The 22,262-nt window shown below is 48.6% G+C and overlaps 1 long non-coding RNA gene across 2 annotated transcripts in view; it reads left to right on the top strand.

Annotated features, from left to right (window-relative positions):
• Nucleotides 1-22,262, top strand: part of LOC141257894 (uncharacterized) — a 360,681-nt gene that overhangs the window by 332,780 nt on the left and 5,639 nt on the right. For both annotated transcript variants that reach the window (XR_012318117.1, XR_012318118.1), the window contains one exon: nt 983-1,119. This is a non-coding gene — a long non-coding RNA (uncharacterized lncRNA). The remainder of the gene's footprint in view (nt 1-982; nt 1,120-22,262) is intronic.

Genomic DNA, 22,262 nt, shown 5'->3' with positions numbered 1-22,262 from the left:
GATAAAAAAAATTATAAAAATACTTTTGATGCACAAACGGGTGATATCACAAAATGAGGGGACACAAGCTACCGAAAAGTATGTGAAAACAAGCCAAAAAGTAATGAGCAACTCCACCCTACCTCAGAATACGTCAACTTACCATGCCGTGTTCTAGTTTTACTTTTACATTCACATTCTCACATCTTTCAGAAAGAGAAAAGAAAGCCCTGAATGTGAAGTCATGTTTAGTAAAGCAATAGAGATAAAAGTCACGGCTGATAGGGTCATGATTATGGGCACCACCGTTAAGAGTGCCGCGGTTAGGATGACCTCGGTTCGGGCTTCTACAGTTGTGAGGGCCGCAGTTAGGAGGATCATGGTTGGGAGGGTCACGGTTTTACTTCAGCATTAAGGGTGAGGTCATAGTCAGTCAAGTTTGGATTACTAGACTTAGTGCTCACTTACCACCTTTTAAGAACTTCCTTAAGGGACATGCAAAACTTTTGGACCAGTGTAAGTGGAGGAGCAGAAAGCTAATTGCTCCTTGCACCACAATCGTTTCGTCAACCTCAAATTTGAGAGGGTCTATCTTACATGAAGGAGTCTTCTGGACATTTTAGGAAAGTTGTCAAGCATGTCCTAGCGTTATGATGAAGGTTTGGGAGGTTGCCTCTATTGTTAGGCCTAAGCTCTGTGGACTGTATTTATTATCTTTAGGCCTCAACATTGATGATAAATCCCCCATACACATTAGAAAACGTGATTTCAAAAGGACCAAAACCGTCTAATGTACTTATATGGAGGACACCTGCTGCCATGATTGATAGCAGGGTCATAGTCAGTCCTTATGTTATGGCTATGGTGTTAGTGAGGTTATGGTTCAGACCTGAAGATGAGTATAAGGTTTTTTTTTGTAGGGTTACATTATGGTCAGGCTTCACTATGAGGGTGAGTGGTTTTAGGATTATATTATGGCGGAGCTCTGTGTTTTTTTTTGCAGACAAGTCTCTGATCATCCGACTTGAGTCATCTGGAGCTCATCATGGGAGTCCCAGGCCGACTTCTGGGAAGCGTGTGTGATCCCTCAGGGAATGTTTGTGGTCTGAGGAGCGGCTATAACTATCACTACAGTCTCATGTGAGTGACGGCTTCCTGTTCTATGTTCATCATGTCCCCCCATATACAGTTATGTAGAGGAGAAGTCAACGGGTTATGAGCCACTGTTCATTCCTCACTCCTCATGGAGAACTATAAAGGGCAATGATCCGGGGATGTCAGAGGAGCGCAGATTGCATTCAGTCATCAATAAGTGTAAGGGCGCAGTTACTTTTGAACATAGCTGGTATTCTGGCAGAATGTGCTGCATGCTACTTATCAATCATGAAGAAATTTATGGTGGGGTCAGATAGCAGGAGACCAATACCAGATAGTGAAGTCATTCAATATGGAGCACCAGGAACGTATAAGGGGGCAGTTACACTATAAGGAGGCTCAGAGCTTGGTGGTTACACTACTAGTAGACTCAGAGCTTTGTAGCTACTACTAGAAGGCTGAGAGCTTGGTGGTTACACTACTACGAGGCTCAGAGCTTTGTGGTTACTACTAGAAGGATTAGAGCTTGGTAGTTACAGTACTAGGAAGCTCAGAGCTTGGTGGTTACACTACTACGAGGCTCAGAGCTTTGTGGTTACTACTAGAAGGATTAGAGCTTGGTAGTTACAGTACTAGGAAGCTCAGAGCTTGGTGGTTACACTACTACGAGGCTCAGAGCTTTGTGGTTACTACTAGAAGGATTAGAGCTTGGTAGTTACAGTACTAGGAAGCTCAGAGCTTGTTGGTTACGCTATGAGGCACTAAGTTAGGCGCTTGCAAGTTTCTGGACAAATTTTACATCGCACCATGTTATACACAAGGCCATGGTACAGAGGATACCATGCTATACACCAGGCTGTGGTACAGAAGATACCACGCTATACACTGTGCCGTGGTACAGAGGATACAACACTATAAACTGGGCCATGGTACAGAGGATACTGCACTATACACCGGGCTGTGGTACAGGAATACTGCACTATACACCGGGCTGTGGTACAGGAATACTGCACTATACACCAGGCTGTGGTACAGGAATACTACACTATACACCGGGCTGTGGTACAGGAATACTACACTATACACTGGGCTGTGGTACAGGAATACTACACTATACACCCGGCTGTGGTACAGGAATACTACACTATACACCGGGCTGTGGTACAGGAATACTACACTATACACCGGGCTGTGGTACAGGAATACTACACTATACACCGGGCTGTGGTACAGGAATACTACACTATACACCGGGCTGTGGTACAGGAATACTACACTATACACCGGGCTGTGGTACAGGAATACTACACTATACACCGGGCTGTGGTACAGGAATACTACACTATACACCGGGCTGTGGTACAGGAATACTACACTATACACCGGGCTGTGGTACAGGAATACTACACTATACACTGGGCTGTGGTACAGGAATACTGCACTATACACCGGGCTGTGGTACAGGAATACTACACTATACACCGGGCTGTGGTACAGGAATACTACACTATACACCGGGCTGTGGTACAGGAATACTACACTATACACCGGGCTGTGGTACAGGAATACTACACTATACACCGGGCAGTGGTACAGGAATACTACACTATACACCGGGCAGTGGTACAGGAATACTACACTATACACCGGGCAGTGGTACAGGAATACTACACTATACACCGGGCTGTGGTACAGGAATACTACACTATACACCGGGCTGTGGTACAGGAATACTACACTATACACCGGGCTGTGGTACAGGAATACTACACTATACACCGGGCTGTGGTACAGGAATACTACACTATACACCGGGCTGTGGTACAGGAATACTACACTATACACCGGGCTGTGGTACAGGAATACTGCACTATACACCAGGCTGTGGTACAGGAATACTACACTATACACCGGGCTGTGGTACAGGAATACTACACTGTACACCGGGCTGTGGTACAGGAATACTACACTATACACCGGGCTGTGGTACAGGAATACTGCACTATACACCGGGCTGTGGTACAGGAATACTACACTATACACCGGGCTGTGGTACAGGAATACTACACTATACACCGGGCTGTGGTACAGGAATACTACACTATACACCGGGCTGTGGTACAGGAATACTACACTATACACCGGGCTGTGGTACAGGAATACTACACTATACACCGGGCTGTGGTACAGGAATACTACACTGTACACCGGGCTGTGGTACAGGAATACTACACTATACACCGGGCTGTGGTACAGGAATACTACACTATACACCGGGCTGTGGTACAGGAATACTACACTATACACCGGGCTGTGGTACAGGAATACTACACTATACACCGGGCTGTGGTACAGGAATACTGCACTATACACCGGGCTGTGGTACAGGAATACTGCACTATACACCGGGCAGTGGTACAGGAATACTACACTATACACCGGGCTGTGGTACAGGAATACTACACTATACACCGGGCTGTGGTACAGGAATACTACACTATACACTGGGCTGTGGTACAGGAATACTACACTATACACTGGGCTGTGGTACAGGAATACTACACTATACACCGGGCTGTGGTACAGGAATACTACACTATACACCGGGCAGTGGTGCAGGAATACCACACTATACACCGGGCTGTGGTACAGGAATACCACACTATACACCGGGCTGTGGTACAGGAATACCACACTATACACCGGGCTGTGGTACAGGAATACAACACTATACACCGGGCTGTGGTACAGGAATACCACACTATACACCGGGCTGTGGTGCAGGAATACCACACTATACACCGGGCTGTGGTACAGGAATACCACACTATACACCCGGCTGTGGTACAGGAATACCACACTATACACCGGGCTGTGGTACAGGAATACTACACTATACACCGGGCTGTGGTACAGGAATACCACACTATACACCGGGCTGTGGTACAGGAATACTACACTATACACCGGGCTGTGGTACAGGAATACTACACTATACACCGGGCTGTGGTACAGGAATACTACACTATACACTGGGCTGTGGTACAGGAATACTACACTATACACTGGGCTGTGGTACAGGAATACTACACTATACACCGGGCTGTGGTACAGGAATACTACACTATACACCGGGCAGTGGTGCAGGAATACCACACTATACACCGGGCTGTGGTACAGGAATACCACACTATACACCGGGCTGTGGTACAGGAATACCACACTATACACCGGGCTGTGGTACAGGAATACAACACTATACACCGGGCTGTGGTACAGGAATACCACACTATACACCGGGCTGTGGTGCAGGAATACCACACTATACACCGGGCTGTGGTACAGGAATACCACACTATACACCCGGCTGTGGTACAGGAATACCACACTATACACCGGGCTGTGGTACAGGAATACTACACTATACACCGGGCTGTGGTACAGGAATACTACACTATACACCGGGCTGTGGTACAGGAATACTACACTATACACCGGGCTGTGGTACAGGAATACTACACTATACACCCGGCTGTGGTACAGGAATACCACACTATACACCGGGCTGTGGTACAGGAATACTACACTATACACCGGGCTGTGGTACAGGAATACCACACTATACACCGGGCTGTGGTACAGGAATACTACACTATACACCGGGCTGTGGTACAGGAATACTACACTATACACCGGGCTGTGGTACAGGAATACTACACTATACACCGGGCTGTGGTACAGGAATACTACACTATACACCGGGCTGTGGTACAGGAATACTACACTCTACACCGGGCTGTGGTACAGGAATACTACACTCTACACCGGGCTGTGGTACAGGAATACTACACTCTACACCGGGCTGTGGTACAGGAATACTACACTATACACCGGGCTGTGGTACAGGAATACTACACTATACACCGGGCTGTGGTACAGGAATACTACACTATACACCGGGCTGTGGTACAGGAATACTGCACTATACACCAGGCTGTGGTACAGGAATACTGCACTATACACCGGGCTGTGGTACAGGAATACTACACTATACACCGGGCTGTGGTACAGGAATACTACACTATACACCGGGCTGTGGTACAGGAATACTGCACTATACACCAGGCTGTGGTACAGGAATACTGCACTATACACCGGGCTGTGGTACAGGAATACTACACTATACACCGGGCTGTGGTACAGGAATACTACACTATACACCGGGCTGTGGTACAGGAATACCACACTATACACCGGGCTGTGGTACAGGAATACCACACTATACACCGGGCTGTGGTGCAGGAATACCACACTATACACCGGGCTGTGGTACAGGAATACTACACTATACACCGGGCTGTGGTACAGGAATACTACACTATACACCGGGCTGTGGTACAGGAATACTGCACTATACACCGGGCTGTGGTACAGGAATACTACACTATACACCGGGCTGTGGTACAGGAATACTACACTATACACCGGGCTGTGGTACAGGAATACTACACTATACACCGGGCTGTGGTACAGGAATACTACACTATACACAGGGCTGTGGTACAGGAATACTACACTATACACCGGGCTGTGGTACAGGAATACTACACTATACACAGGGCTGTGGTACAGGAATACTACACTGTACACCGGGCTGTGGTACAGGAATACTACACTATACACAGGGCTGTGGTACAGGAATACTACACTGTACACCGGGCTGTGGTACAGGAATACTACACTATACACCGGGCTGTGGTACAGGAATACTACACTATACACCGGGCAGTGGTACAGGAATACTACACTATACACCGGGCTGTGGAACAGGAATACCACACTATACACCGGGCTGTGGTACAGGAATACTGCACTATACACCGGGCTGTGGTACAGGAATACTACACTATACACCGGGCTGTGGTACAGGAATACTACACTATACACCGGGCTGTGGTACAGGAATACTACACTATACACCGGGCAGTGGTACAGGAATACTACACTATACACCGGGCTGTGGTACAGGAATACTACACTATACACCGGGCTGTGGTACAGGAATACTACACTATACACCGGGCTGTGGTACAGGAATACTACACTATACACCGGGCAGTGGTACAGGAATACTACACTATACACCGGGCTGTGGAACAGGAATACCACACTATACACTGGGCTGTGGTGCAGGAATACCGCACTATACACCGGGCTGTGGTACAGGAATACTACACTATACACCGGGCTGTGGTACAGGAATACTACACTATACACCGGGCTGTGGTACAGGAATACTGCACTATACACCGGGCTGTGGTACAGGAATACTACACTATACACCGGGCAGTGGTACAGGAATACTACACTATACACCGGGCTGTGGTACAGGAATACTACACTATACACTGGGCTGTGGTACAGGAATACTGCACTATACACCGGGCTGTGGTACAGGAATACTACACTATACACCGGGCTGTGGTAGAGGAATACTACACTATACACTGGGCTGTGGTACAGGAATACTACACTATACACCGGGCTGTGGTACAGGAATACTGCACTATACACCGGGCTGTGGTACAGGAATACTACACTATACACCGGGCTGTGGTACAGGAATACTACACTATACACCGGGCTGTGGTACAGGAATACCACACTATACACCGGGCTGTGGTGCAGGAATACTACACTATACACCGGGCTGTGGTACAGGAATACTGCACTATACACCGGGCTGTGGTACAGGAATACTACACTATACACCGGGCTGTGGTACAGGAATACTGCACTATACACCGGGCTGTGGTACAGGAATACTACACTATACACCGGGCTGTGGTACAGGAATACTACACTATACACCGGGCTGTGGTACAGGAATACTACACTATACACTGGGCTGTGGTGCAGGAATACTACACTATACACCCGGCTGTGGTACAGGAATACTACACTATACACCGGGCTGTGGTACAGGAATACTACACTATACACCGGGCTGTGGTACAGGAATACTACACTATACACCGGGCTGTGGTACAGGAATACTACACTATACACCGGGCTGTGGTACAGGAATACTACACTATACACCGGGCTGTGGTACAGGAATACTACACTATACACCGGGCTGTGGTACAGGAATACTGCACTATACACCGGGCTGTGGTACAGGAATACTACACTATACACCGGGCTGTGGTACAGGAATACTACACTATACACCGGGCTGTGGTACAGGAATACTACACTATACACCGGGCTGTGGTACAGGAATACTACACTATACACCGGGCTGTGGTACAGGAATACTACACTATACACCGGGCTGTGGTACAGGAATACCACACTATACACCGGGCTGTGGTACAGGAATACCACACTATACACCGGGCTGTGGTACAGGAATACTACACTATACACCGGGCTGTGGTACAGGAATACTGCACTATACACCGGGCTGTGGTACAGGAATACTACACTATACACCGGGCTGTGGTACAGGAATACTACACTATACACCGGGCTGTGGTACAGGAATACTACACTATACACCGGGCTGTGGTACAGGAATACTACACTATACACAGGGCTGTGGTACAGGAATACTACACTATACACCGGGCTGTGGTACAGGAATACTACACTATACACCGGGCAGTGGTACAGGAATACTACACTATACACCGGGCTGTGGTACAGGAATACTACACTATACACCGGGCTGTGGTACAGGAATACTACACTATACACCGGGCTGTGGTACAGGAATACTACACTATACACCGGGCAGTGGTACAGGAATACTACACTATACACCGGGCTGTGGAACAGGAATACCACACTATACACTGGGCTGTGGTGCAGGAATACCGCACTATACACCGGGCTGTGGTACAGGAATACTACACTATACACCGGGCTGTGGTACAGGAATACTACACTATACACCGGGCTGTGGTACAGGAATACTGCACTATACACCGGGCTGTGGTACAGGAATACTACACTATACACCGGGCAGTGGTACAGGAATACTACACTATACACCGGGCTGTGGTACAGGAATACTACACTATACACTGGGCTGTGGTACAGGAATACTGCACTATACACCGGGCTGTGGTACAGGAATACTACACTATACACCGGGCTGTGGTACAGGAATACTACACTATACACCGGGCTGTGGTACAGGAATACTACACTATACACCGGGCTGTGGTAGAGGAATACTACACTATACACTGGGCTGTGGTACAGGAATACTACACTATACACCGGGCTGTGGTACAGGAATACTGAACTATACACCGGGCTGTGGTACAGGAATACTACACTATACACCGGGCTGTGGTACAGGAATACTACACTATACACCGGGCTGTGGTACAGGAATACTACACTATACACCGGGCTGTGGTACAGGAATACTACACTATACACCGGGCTGTGGTACAGGAATACCACACTATACACCGGGCTGTGGTGCAGGAATACTACACTATACACCGGGCTGTGGTACAGGAATACTGCACTATACACCGGGCTGTGGTACAGGAATACTACACTATACACCGGGCTGTGGTACAGGAATACTGCACTATACACCGGGCTGTGGTACAGGAATACTACACTATACACCGGGCTGTGGTACAGGAATACTACACTATACACCGGGCTGTGGTACAGGAATACTACACTATACACTGGGCTGTGGTGCAGGAATACTACACTATACACCCGGCTGTGGTACAGGAATACTACACTATACACCGGGCTGTGGTACAGGAATACTACACTATACACCGGGCTGTGGTACAGGAATACTACACTATACACCGGGCTGTGGTACAGGAATACTACACTATACACCGGGCTGTGGTACAGGAATACTACACTATACACCGGGCTGTGGTACAGGAATACTACACTATACACCGGGCTGTGGTACAGGAATACTGCACTATACACCGGGCTGTGGTACAGGAATACTACACTATACACCGGGCTGTGGTACAGGAATACTACACTATACACCGGGCTGTGGTACAGGAATACTACACTATACACCGGGCTGTGGTACAGGAATACTACACTATACACCGGGCTGTGGTACAGGAATACCACACTATACACCGGGCTGTGGTACAGGAATACCACACTATACACCGGGCTGTGGTACAGGAATACCACACTATACACCGGGCTGTGGTGCAGGAATACCACACTATACACCGGGCTGTGGTACAGGAATACTACACTATACACCGGGCTGTGGTACAGGAATACTACACTATACACCGGGCTGTGGTACAGGAATACTACACTATACACCGGGCTGTGGTACAGGAATACTACACTATACACAGGGCTGTGGTACAGGAATACTACACTATACACCGGGCTGTGGTACAGGAATACTACACTATACACAGGGCTGTGGTACAGGAATACTACACTGTACACCGGGCTGTGGTACAGGAATACTACACTATACACAGGGCTGTGGTACAGGAATACTACACTGTACACCGGGCTGTGGTACAGGAATACTACACTATACACCGGGCTGTGGTACAGGAATACTACACTATACACCGGGCAGTGGTACAGGAATACTACACTATACACCGGGCTGTGGAACAGGAATACCACACTATACACCGGGCTGTGGTACAGGAATACTGCACTATACACCGGGCTGTGGTACAGGAATACTACACTATACACCGGGCTGTGGTACAGGAATACTACACTATACACCGGGCTGTGGTACAGGAATACTACACTATACACCGGGCAGTGGTACAGGAATACTACACTATACACCGGGCTGTGGTACAGGAATACTACACTATACACCGGGCTGTGGTACAGGAATACTACACTATACACCGGGCTGTGGTACAGGAATACTACACTATACACCGGGCAGTGGTACAGGAATACTACACTATACACCGGGCTGTGGAACAGGAATACCACACTATACACTGGGCTGTGGTGCAGGAATACCGCACTATACACCGGGCTGTGGTACAGGAATACTACACTATACACCGGGCTGTGGTACAGGAATACTACACTATACACCGGGCTGTGGTACAGGAATACTGTACTATACACCGGGCTGTGGTACAGGAATACTACACTATACACCGGGCAGTGGTACAGGAATACTACACTATACACCGGGCTGTGGTACAGGAATACTACACTATACACTGGGCTGTGGTACAGGAATACTGCACTATACACCGGGCTGTGGTACAGGAATACTACACTGTACACCGGGCTGTGGTACAGGAATACTGCACTATACACCGGGCTGTGGTACAGGAATACTACACTATACACTGGGCTGTGGTACAGGAATACTACACTATACACCGGGCTGTGGTGCAGGAATACTACACTATACACCGGGCTGTGGTACAGGAATACTACACTATACACCGGGCAGTGGTGCAGGAATACCACACTATACATCGGGCTGTGGTACAGGAATACTACACTATACACCGGGCAGTGGTGCAGGAATACCACACTATACACCGGGCTGTGGTACAGGAATACTACACTATACACCGGGCTGTGGTACAGGAATACTACACTATACACCGGGCTGTGGTACAGGAATACTACACTATACATCGGGCTGTGGTACAGGAGATGCCATGCTATACATTGGGTCTCTAATTCTTGCCAGTGACTTCAGGCAGGCACCACCATCTCCACGTTGGTTGTGGAATAGGTTTTGGTTTTCAGGTGCTTAGAAGCTACAAGCCCATGATGCCTCTAGAGTAAGGGATGCCAGATCGGGTTGTGTATTTGCACTTTTCATTGGCTCCAATTTTGTGAAATGAGAAATCGTGACATGACCTGTAAAACAGAGAAAAAAATGTTACTGGGGACCCTCGTCAGGAAACAGCTACAATGGTCAGACTGTTCCATGCGGCTCGGTCTCCTTACTGCGGCCCCTGTTACACTAAGAGGCAGTGATAATGGCGGGGTGTTATTACTGCACCGGCCGCCCCTTCCCTGAAGCTGATTATGGAGCAAGAACAGAATTTCTCATGAATGGAGGCGCCTGGTCTCCAGGGTCTTCTCCACGTGTCCTGGTGGCACATGGTATGGAATCCCCCCTCATCCTAATATTCCAGCTTTCAGGACTTCTTGGCAGCCGGGGGCAGATCTCGCACTATTTTCATGAGGTTTATTTTCCCGTCACTCGTATTCGCTCCTCCAGGAGGGGAAACATTTGGTTTTGTTTAACTTATTGCTGGAAACGGAGAAGAAAAGATTAATTCTAAAAATTGGGGAGCGATGCAGGACCAGTAGCAGCCAGGAGACGAAGGAAAACAGGAAATGTGGCGGCTTTACTCTGCTACCAAGAGAAGGAGGAGGAGAAGGGCCTATTTATCCATCGAGAAGACGATGAGGAGCAGGAGAGACCCCGCCGCACTGACTGACAAAAGTGACCCTGAACCTAAGAAACTAATGCTAAAAAAATAACCCAGACCCTAAAAGATTGATCTTCGCCCTAAAAGAATAACTCTAACCATAACTCTATCCATCACAAGAAGAGTGACCCTGACCCTAACAGGGTGGCCCCAAACATGAAATAATAAAACTGACCATAAAAGAGTAAACCCAAACTTAAAGATTTACCTTTATCCTAAAAAAAAGACCCTAAAATAATAAACATGACCAAAAGAATAACCCCTAAAAATAGCCCTGACCTTAAAAGAGTGACCCTGAATAGTGACCTAAAACTGATCCTGCCCTAACATGAACCTGACTCGAGAGCTTGAAATACACAAACCCTTTTCAACTTTGAAATTACACCAAGAAAAAGAAGTGAATGATGGAGATCACCGGATGGAGTCTGAGCCTCGAGCAGAAATCCAGGCACTTCCAGCTTTGGCTGCTGTCACTGAGGTCATTATTGGTCGTTGTGAGATAAGTCCGGAGACGCTACCGGCAGCTCCTGTGTAATCACCGACCAATGACTTCCCTGATGTGCTTGATGGAGACAAGTCCGGAGATGCTGCCGGCAGCTCCTGTGTAATCACTGACCAGTGATCTCCCCAATGTGCTGGATAGGGACAAGTCCGGAGACGCAGCCGGCAGCTCCTGTGTAATCACTGACCAATGACCTCCCCAATGTGCTGGATAGGGACAAGTCTGGAGACGCAGCCGGCAGCTCCTGTGTAATCACCGACCAATGACTTCCCTGATGTGCTTGATGGAGACAAGTCCGGAGATGCTGCCGGCAGCTCCTGTGTAATCACTGACCAATGACGTCCCCGATGTGCTCGATGGAGACAAGTCCGGAGATGCTGCCGGCAGCTCCTGTGTAATCACTGACCAGTGATCTCCCCAATGTGCTGGATAGGGACAAGTCCGGAGACACTGCCGGCAGCTCCTGTGTAATCACTGACCAATGACCTCCCCAATGTGCTGGATAGGGACAAGTCTGGAGACGCAGCCGGCAGCTCCTGTGTAATCACCGACCAATGACTTCCCTGATGTGCTTGATGGAGACAAGTCCGGAGACGCTGCCGGTAGCTACTCTGTAATCACCGACTAATGATGTTCCCAATGTGCTGGATGGAGAAAAATCCAGAGACGCTGCTGGAAGCTCCTGTGTAATCACCGACCAATGGCATCCCCGATGTGCTCAATGGAGACAAGTCCGGAGACGCTGCCGGCAGCTCCTGTGTAATCACCGACCAATGGCATCCCCGATGTGCTCAATGGAGACAAATCCGGAGATGCTGCCGGCAGTTCCTGTGTAATCACCAACCAATGAAGTCCCTGATGTGCTCGATGGAGACAAATGTGGAAACGCTGTCGACTGCTCCTGTGTAATCACTGACCAATGACGTCTCCAATGTGCTGGATGGAGAGAAGTCCGGAGATGTTGCCGGCAGCTACTGTGTAATCACCGACCAATGACGTCTCCGATGTGCCTGATCGAGACAAGTGCGGACACGCTGCCGGCAGCTCCGACGTAATCACTGACTAATGACGTCCCGATGTGCTCGAAGGAGACAAGTCTGGAGAAGCTGCCGGCAACTCCTGTGTAATCACCGACCAATGACGTCTCCGATGTGCTGGATGGAGACAAGTGCAGAGACACTGCCGGCAGCTCCTGTGTAATCACCTGTGAGGGCCGTGATGACATTCCACTCGTCCTCCAGTCACTCCAAATTCAAACTATGAGCATGGGTCAACCATTCAAAGAATGAGTCAGACAACAAGCTGGTTCAAACTCAGAGCACGCTCAGAAGGCTACTGGCAAGCCACGAACTCAGCAATATTCTGCGTTTATTTTTACATGCACAAATCTAAATACACTACATAATGGGAGGGGAAAGGGGTTGTCCGGAGCGGGATAAGCCATGAAATTCCAGTGTCTGGCCACTCCTGATTGGTCCACATCTCCTTATCTCAGTCTCTGGGCAGACATTGCAGCCGTCAGCTTATAATCTTGTTTCGTTTCTCTGAAAAGTCTTGGCAACACTGGAAATATCTTAGTTTAAGTTTCGATTTGAGTAATTACGTAGCAAGGAAAGCTTATTGTTATAGGACACAAAATGGTGGTTAGTACATTAGCAAAAAAGCGTATAAAAGTTACAAAAGTATAAAAGTTACAAGAAAATATATATATATATTCTCTTTTACCCCGACATTCCCCCCTAAACACTAAGCTTTCCTTTGCTTCGGGGCCTTTGAGACTGTCCATGTGTGGGGAGAGGGGAGGTGGATTTCTTCACCCAATCATCTTAGAAGCTGCCCCCTTATGGGACGCCCCCAAACAATTGAGTCCTACCCTAAATGACACATGGAGTTCTCCCAACTGATCCTAAACTAGATCTTTCAATTGGACTCTGTCATGGGGGGTCTGATCAGGCTTGTTCAAAGGAGTGTATTTCTCCATATCTTCCTTACTGGTATCATCATGTAACAGAGATGTGGTTTCTTGATTCAGAAAGGTCCCGGAGGTTGGGACAGCATTGGTTATAGCTTTCCTGTATAAGGGGACTATGCAGCACAGGACCACCAGGCCCAATACTAGTAGACCTCCTATCACTAAACAAGCTTGTTGGAAGAATCCCTTGAGCCCTCCCAACCAACCTGAGAAGAAGGAGGTATCTACCCCTGCATTTGTCTTTACTTCTTCTGCCAAACTTGTTATCCTTCGAAGAGCTACTACGGTTTTTCCATTCACTCCTGAGTTCTGGGGAATGTATGTGCAGCATTCCTCTCCTATCATCCCACATACTCCACCTTTCTCAGCAAGAATCATATCTATTGCCAATCTATTTTGAAGAGTCATCCTTGTATTGGGCCCTAGTTCCTCAACTATGCCCTGGAAGGCATCTCTGCTGTAATTTATAAATCTCTGCTCAGTGTAATAGACATAATTTATCCAGTCTACATTTCTATTTATCTGTATGGTTGGAATGAGAGAAAGAAAACCCGCTACCACTTGATTCTGGGCTTTGTACTCGTCTGGGACCCCCCTAGGGACCCCTATAGAATCTATATAGACCTTAGGGTCCTCAGCATAACCGGAATGCAATTGCTCTAAACTTCTTTTCCGTCGGGACTCCTTGGGGATTGGGTCTGTGGGATCCCAGGGCAGAATTCTAAACTGCATGGCTAATTTTACTAGGGTACATTGTCCGGTCCAGGTGGTCGGAAGTCTGGACCTGAGTCGTCCGTCCCCACAGAGCCAATAAACATCATATATATACCTGGAGTGATTGCTTAACAGGTCAGTGTCTACAGTCTCGTTAGTCTGACAGAAGCCGTCTTCAAAGATTCCTAGAAAAGGACCGGTGGAATTATCAGGGGAATAACAAGTGTAGTTATCTTTGGTTATTATTATATCACCCGGGGTTCGAATTTTAGCCTTGGAGCTAACCAGGGGAATATATTCAGGACAGGAGCTACCTTTTAGTTTTTTCAGCAATCTCAATAAACAGAGGGTGCCATTATTGTCAGCAGGGAAAGCATGGGTGTACAGATGAGTATTAGCGGCTGCACAAGCTACACAGCCTTCAGATATATTTTGGGCTCGGACGTTATACCGTACCCATTCTAACCATAGATTCTTCCGAGGATTCACTTGAGTCTCCATGGAAAAAACATCCTCCCATTTGAGTCTCGGGATTGGGATTACTTCTGTCAGAATTCTTTGTAACGCCTCCCCCCCTATGGGCAGACGTGCAAGGGGGGAGCCTGCGTGGGTTTTGTTTTTATATCTTTTAACTCTATTATTCCTTGTTTGGGATTTATGAAGCCATTGTAACTGCTTAAAACATATTTTCCTAAATCTCCCGACTGGGGGTTTTCTAAATTTAAATATAAAGGGAAACACTTCTTATCCCATGAGCATTTTGGCTTGTGCGGTGGTCGCTCCCTGTTTATAAACCCCGTGCTTAAAGTCATTCGAGTCAATAGAGACCTCCCCTCTCTATCCTTACTGTTTATAGCTTCCTTTGGTTTGTATCCCCAGTCCGTGTCTCCCGTGTTCCACCCCACATCTGACCAATAGTAGCAGTATTCATTTCCCGGACGGGTTACACAGAGATAGAATGTTCCTCGGGCATAGGCATCATACGAGTTCCAGGTCATTTCAGCACAATTTACTGTATTACAAAAGTCAAATTGATAAGTCTGGGTCTTTGCTTCAGTATCCACCCAGAAGGTGGTGGCCGCCCAGCTCGGGACGGGCAGTAGGCACATGGAAAGGATATGGAAAAAAGTGACCATCTTCTATGGGCTCGTTCTATCCCGCTTGCAATGGGAAGCGTGGATCCAAGTGCCTTTTCCTTCGAGTTTCAGAGCCGTCGGGGTGGTGAGAAGCACAGTGTACGGTCCCTCGAACCGCGGCTGGAGGCAGTCTTTCCGAACAAACTTTTTCACATACACCAGATCGCCTGGGATGAAATCATGTACTGCATCACCTGTAGATTCTGGGAGAGAAGCAGATACTGTAGAGCGGGTGTTAGTCAATTCTCTAGACAAGGCAATCACAAATTTTACCACTCTATCATTTGTTTCGGACAATTCTTGGGGCCTAATCTCTCCTATCTTGGGCGGGGCCCCAAACAGAATTTCGTAGGGAGTTAGCCCATGTTTGGCCTGAGGAGTGTGTCTGATATGATACAGTACTATGGGGAGTAGGTCGGGCCAGGGGAGGGGATGATCTTGGGTCATTTTCAAGAGCTGGGTCTTGAGGGTGGAATTCATTCTCTCCACTTTGCCTGAACTGGCAGGATGGTATGGAGTGTGGAGGCCCAAATCCGTTCCCAACATGTTCCAGAGTTCTTTGTAGATATTTGCTGTGAAAGCTGGTCCTTGGTCCGATTCTATGACTTGGGGAACTCCAAATCTGCAGGCAATTTCGGTGATCAGTTTCTTGGCTGTGACTTTAGCAGTCATGTTGACGACCGGGTAGGCCTCAGGCCAGGCTGAGAACATATCCACGGCTACCAAAACGTACTCGTATTTTCCTGCTTTAGGCATTTGGATATGGTCGACTTGTATTCTCTGCCAAGGGTAGTCTGGTTTAGCCAGGTGTTGGAGAGGGACCCGTGCCGTACACGTTGGGTTGCAGGTAGCGCAGACAGAGCAGGATTTTGAGTACGCAGTCACAGTGGAAGAGATTCCGGGTGCAAAGTACAGTTTCTTGATACATGCCAAGGCTTGATTCTTTCCTCTGTGTGTAGGCCCGTGAGCCCATGCTGCCACAGCTGAGTACATGCGTCTAGGCAAGCAAGGCTTCCCATCCACTTGGTAAAGAGTCGAGTTGACCTTTGAATCTTTGCGACCTGCCAGCACAGCTCCTGCCGCTTTCCATTGCTTGACTTCTTCAGTGGGGGTCTTCTTTTGTTCCTCACACAATTTTTCTTCAGGCATCCTGACCCCCCTGGATTCCACTCGTGTCTCCGCTGGACTTATATGATCTTCCGCCGGCTGTTCTTTGGCTCTTGCTCTAGTGAGCGCCACAGCTACGGTTTGCAGGGTCTCCCCCATCCCTTCTTCCTTTTCCTGCCACTTTGATGACACATTCTCCACTGCTGCAGTCTTGGCTGCTTGGTCAGCTAGGTGGTTGCCCCTGGCTTCCCTGGAATCTAGTCTTCCATGAGCCTTGACCTTGATAACAGCAACCTGAATGGGTAGTTCCAGGGCCTTCATTAGGGCCTTAATCCATGAGGCATGTTTCACTGGTGTACCTGCAGCTGTGATGAATCCTCTAGACTTCCACAAGAGTCCAAAATCGTTGCAAATTCCATGTCCATACCTGGAATCGGTATATATATTCGCCGTTGTTCCTGCTGCCAGGTGGCAGGCCTCTGTGAGAGCCACAAGTTCAGCTTCTTGTGCAGACATGTATGGTGGTAGAGCTTCAGCCTTGAGGACTGTTAGGTCTGTTGTGACAGCATATCCCGTGTGGAACTTCCCTTGAGGGTCTGCGAAACGGGATCCATCAGTCCATAGGTGCAAGGCAGGGTCTGCGAGCGGATGTGCCACCATATTCTCTGGAGCAGAAGTCTCTTCCTGCAAAATTTTTATACAATCATGAGGTTCCACCAATGGACCTTCACCCTCTTCACCTTCCCCCCTAGAAGGTGGAAACAAAGTGGCAGGATTGATAGTCAGACATCTGGTAAATGTTATATTGGAGGGCAACAATAGGGAACACTGCAGCCGCAGGTGTCTTTGGTTGGTTAGATGTTTTGGAGATGTTTGTTGCAGAACAGCCGAGAGATCATGGCCGGCCTGTATAACTAGATCATGTCCAAGGACGATATCAGCTGACTTGTCAAGGAGAATGTGAGCAGCGTGGACCGCCTTAAGACACGTGGGGGCAGTTCGGGCGACAGGGTCCAGGCGGGCTGAGTAGTACCCCAAAGGCCGATACTTATGATCATAACGTTGTGCTAGAACTCCAGAGGCATGACCTTCCGATTCAGAGACAAAGAGGTGAAATGGCTGAGTATAGTCTGGTAAGCCCAAGGCCGGGGCAGAGACAACAGCCTGTTTAAGGCGGTCAAAACATAGTCTGTGTTGATGAGAAACACGTGGATCTTCGGCATGAAGCCAAACTGAGCCTTCATTCTTGAGACAGTCGTACAGAGGTTGCATGAGCTTTGAGGCATCAGGGATCCATTGCCTGCAGTAAGTGATGAGGCCAAGGAAAGTCTGCATAGCGGAATAGGTGGTTGGGAAGGTGATATCCATGATGGCTTGCTTTCTTTCTTCAGTCAGATGTTTAGCACCTTGTGAAATACAATGTCCGAGGAAAATGACCTTGGGCAGACACCATTGGACTTTGCTTTTCGAGACTTTACAGTTAGCTGAGTGAAGAAACCAGAGAAGGGATTCTGACATCTCTGGCAAATTTTCTTCAGTGCCGCAGAGTAAAAGATCATCCACATACTGTAGAAGGGTGACCTGAGGGTTCTCTTGAACCCATGGCTCCAGAATAGACTTCATAGAATGAGTGAATTGGTTAGGAGAGTTCTGGGCTCCTTGTGGAGTCCTGGTCCATGTAAACTGTGCTCCTTGAAAAGTGAAGGCAAAAAGAAACCACGAATCTTCGTGTAAGGGTATACTGAAGAAGGCGTTGGCCAGATCTAACACCGTAAACAAGGTGGCCGTTGGAGGCACTTGAGACAAAAGGGTGTTTGGGTTGGGCACCACTGGAGTTTCTAAAATGGTAGCTGCATTGACGGCTCTGAGATCCTGAACCAACCGGTATCTTAGAGGCTCTCCCGGAGCGGTTTTCTTCTTTACAGGAAAGAGGGGTGTATTGCATGGAGATACACATCTGACAAGGACTCCTGATTCCAGGAGGGAAGCGATTTGGGTACCCAAGCTTTGTTCTTGTGCAGCCTTGAGGGGGTATTGTGGTAACCGTGGGTACCTGTGTCCAGGCTTGAGGTGTACTTGGACCGGGGGAACCTGCAGGAGGCCAACGTCCTCTGGCCCGCTGGACCACAGAGAGTGAGGGAACTGTGAGGTATCAAGAAGAGTGTGAGGTTGTATGGTCATCATCATGAGAGGGAAGGCTTTAAGAACACAGCGGTCTTCAGTCCCTTGTTCGGAATGAGGGTCCCGCAAAAGAAGCTCCATACCATGGTTTCCGAAGGTAATTGTTGCCTTCATCCGTTCTAAGAGATCGGCTCCCAACAGATTGACAGGGCAAGTTTCAGAGACCAAGAATCTTGTGAGTACTCCAGTGAACGGTCCTGCAGACACAGGGACTGTGAGTGGAGAAGAAATATGTTGGCCTTCCACCCCAACACAGGTGAGGGTATCCAGTGATAGGGATACAGAAGGAGGGAGCTGTGCAGAGGAAATGACAGATGTGGCCGCCCCAGTGTCCACCAGGAACTCCAGTGGTTGATGGTCCACCTGTAAAGTAACAGTCCCACAGGCGGCCGTGAGATGCGTAGCCGGGAAAGTGGACACTGGTTGACCGAGCCGTCATTGGCGTGGATGAGATGGTTCACGGGAAGGTCCCTGGTTGTGTGGACCGTCATGAAATGAGCGGTCATGGTACTGTCTGCGGGTTGGACAGTCTCTGAGAATGTGATTAGGGTTACCACATTCCCAACACAGTATGCGTCCTTCAGAATTACGAGATTGTCTCTTGTCTCTAGGTGGCCCCCTGTCATTTCTTCTGTCTTGTCTTCTATATGTGGGAGGAGTATCATCACCTGTGCCTTTAACCATTACCCACTTGATTCCATGTTGGTTGCCAGGGGGTGGGTAGTTTTCTTGAGCTTGATATACCATGGCAGGAGTGGTTTTCTTCTTTGGCTTAGTATCCTTTTCCATTTTTAGCATTGATTTTTGGAAAGCCTTAACGATGTCCACCGCGTCGTTGAAAGAGGAAGAACGAATCTCGGGTCGTACTCTCAGGACTTCATCTCTGAGAGCGTCTTGTAGGCCATCCACTAGGGCCTGAACCAACAGGACGGCCTGCGTCTTGACGTGAGGACTGTATCCGAGATCCTCAAAATGCATGCTGAGTCTTGCAGCATATCTTTCCACTGATTCATCAGGGTCTTGTTGAACATCTTGTACAGATCCAGCTTGATCTGACAAGCGATCCTGAGCCCAGGCCTTTAACTGTTTCATGTATTCTAGGCCGGATTCATATGTATTAAGGGATCCTGCCTTTGTGGAATCCATGGCTTTTTCGATAGTAGGCAAGAAATATTCTTTGGCCTTCACAGATGTGATACCTGCCAAATCAGCCCAGGTTGCACCATAAATGGCTCTGGTTGTGTCCAAGCGTCTAGCATACTGCATGGGAGATTTATCGGGATCAGGAAGCTTTGAGACCAGAGTGTCTACTTGTACTGGGGTAAAGGGTTGATATTTGATCATCCCTAAAGGTCCAGGAACTTGTTGAGGACCAGGCAGCGTCGCTTGTTCCTTGGTGGTGCTTGGGGTGGCCACTAGGGAGGATTCTTCAGGCAACAGAACCGCATTAGGTATCGATGTCGGGGAGGAGGTTGCCACTAGTAGCTTAAGGGCCAAAGGCATAGCAGCATGAATTGCTGGACTACGGACACAGACAATGCGTATTGAGTCCAATCCATGGGGGAGGGTCTCCATGCCTTCCTTGAGGGCTAGTACGTGTTCCTCCATGCACGGCCCGAGTGGGTAACCGAAAATTCCGGAAGATATAAGTGGTATCGCTAAAGTGCGTCTGGGCATATCCTGATGACTCAATTTTCCTGCATGAAGAAGTACTGAACGGATGGTAGATGCGAGAGTGGAACGTGACTCTTCGGGGTTCTGGGGGTCATAAATAGGACCCACTGCATGTATGATGACATCAGCGGGCAGTTTACCCGCACGGGTGACTAAGGTTTGGCCTTTTGAAAGCTCTCCGTTTTCGGCTAAGTGAGCCTGGCATTCTGCAGCCAGAGTAGAACCAGCAGCAAGGGAAATTTTGCGAGCCAATCCTCCAACATGGCTCATACAGGTGTTAGCAGGGTTGACTATGGCCCCCACCCGATGTGTAAGGATGTCACCATAGCCTATTGACAGAGTGACAGGGCGTCCTGATGGATCTACTAGATTACGAGAGCGGCAGGGGTCCCAAACTTCTGAGAGGCTGGGGGGTGGTGTTCTTTCAGCAGTTGCTTGGAGCAAGGGCCGGAGTACAGGTAATGGATGTGGGGTGGAGGATGCCATAGGAGACGTATGGGGTAAAGGAGGGGGGGCTGGAGTATCTTGAGCCCATCCCTCATCTGGCTCCGTATCGTCTTGAGTAACAGTATGTTGGCGGAGGGAGAGCAGTCTGGCCTGAAATTCTGGGGAGTTGAGGAGGATATTCCCAGGGTTATGGGTGACTCCCATAGGAAACAGGGGAAGCGTCTCAGCATCGTGGACTGGAGCAGAGGGTGTCACATTAGTTTCAGATGGGTGCTCTGGGACTGCGGGCTTTTCCACCTGTGCTGGTGGTTGGTAATATGCACCGGATGGATCTAGTAGTGGATATAGGCCGGATTGGGGCTTTCCGGGCCTCCCACAACAAGTAAGAGGTGTAGCAAGATGGCCGTGGGAGGGAGGAGTTAGAGTGGAAGTGGGATTGTTCTTGGAGGCAGGAAAAGGTGTAGTAAGATGGCCGTTCGAGGGAGGGGTTAGAGTGGAAGTGGGAATGTTCTTGGAGGCAGGCTGGGCATCGTGCCATGGGCGGCCCGCCCCACAGACACAGCAGAACTCCGCCCAAGGTGGGTTTTGCTCTCCACACACCCGACACGTCCACCCCTCCGGTGATTTGTTGTTGGCACCATTATAGGGCGGTGGCTGAGGGCTCGGTGTAGTGACAGGCATCAAAGGTACAACGGCCATTTTGGGGGCACATAACAAATCACAGTCTGCAGCTTTCATGTATCCGAACAAAGGCTCAGCATTCTCTGTCCCCCCTACACCATCCACTTCTTTCCAGCCTTCAGACTTCAAATCACTAGCTACTCTAAGATGTGCTTGAGCCTGGTGCAGAAGTCCTAAATCACTCAACTTTCCCTTTCTCTGTGTGACGCATTCTTTCCAAACTGAAGGCTGGAGCCTGCCTGTACTAGATAAACCTATCAATTTATACAAATTCTTAACATTCCTAACAGCCTTCTTGC

Source organism: Phyllobates terribilis, unplaced genomic scaffold, assembly GCF_046119375.1.
Source record: "Phyllobates terribilis strain yellow unplaced genomic scaffold, ASM4611937v1 Scaffold_3__8_contigs__length_932513732, whole genome shotgun sequence".
Classification (NCBI taxonomy): domain Eukaryota; kingdom Metazoa; phylum Chordata; class Amphibia; order Anura; family Dendrobatidae; genus Phyllobates; species Phyllobates terribilis.
Note: the sequence above shows the minus strand (reverse complement) of the source record. Positions and strands in the feature narration are given on the sequence as shown.